At 34.7% G+C, this 369-nt stretch overlaps 1 protein-coding gene across 1 annotated transcript in view; it reads right to left on the minus strand.

The window, feature by feature from the left end:
• Nucleotides 1–369, minus strand: part of LOC119585299 (solute carrier family 22 member 7-like) — a gene marked incomplete at its 5' end in the record, with an annotated part of 1,749 nt that overhangs the window by 1,099 nt on the left and 281 nt on the right.

The following is a 369-nucleotide window of genomic DNA, read 5'->3' on the forward strand; positions in this document are numbered from 1 at the left end:
ATAAGCAATAGCTGGTATTATGTGGGCATAAACCATAAATACCTCCTACATATTAAAAACAATGCACCTGGATGAATGTGTTTCGTTGAAACTGTATCATGTATTAATATCATTTTTATGGTTGAGAGGCATCGGGTAATTAGGAACTGGAAATAAATATTTTGTGCAGAACAAAAACAGTGAAAGTTCAGTTTTGTCATTAGTAGCAGAATCGGAACCTTTTCCGCTGCATTAGGATATAGCTATAGTTCTTAAGCTGCGTCACCAGCCTATCTAGAGGTATTAAAAGGATATTTGTACTATAACACCATAACATACACCCCAAAATTTGCACAAACCAACACTACCACATACGAATAAGATTTTATC

Source organism: Penaeus monodon, chromosome 19 (assembly GCF_015228065.2).
Source record: "Penaeus monodon isolate SGIC_2016 chromosome 19, NSTDA_Pmon_1, whole genome shotgun sequence".
Taxonomy (NCBI): domain Eukaryota; kingdom Metazoa; phylum Arthropoda; class Malacostraca; order Decapoda; family Penaeidae; genus Penaeus; species Penaeus monodon.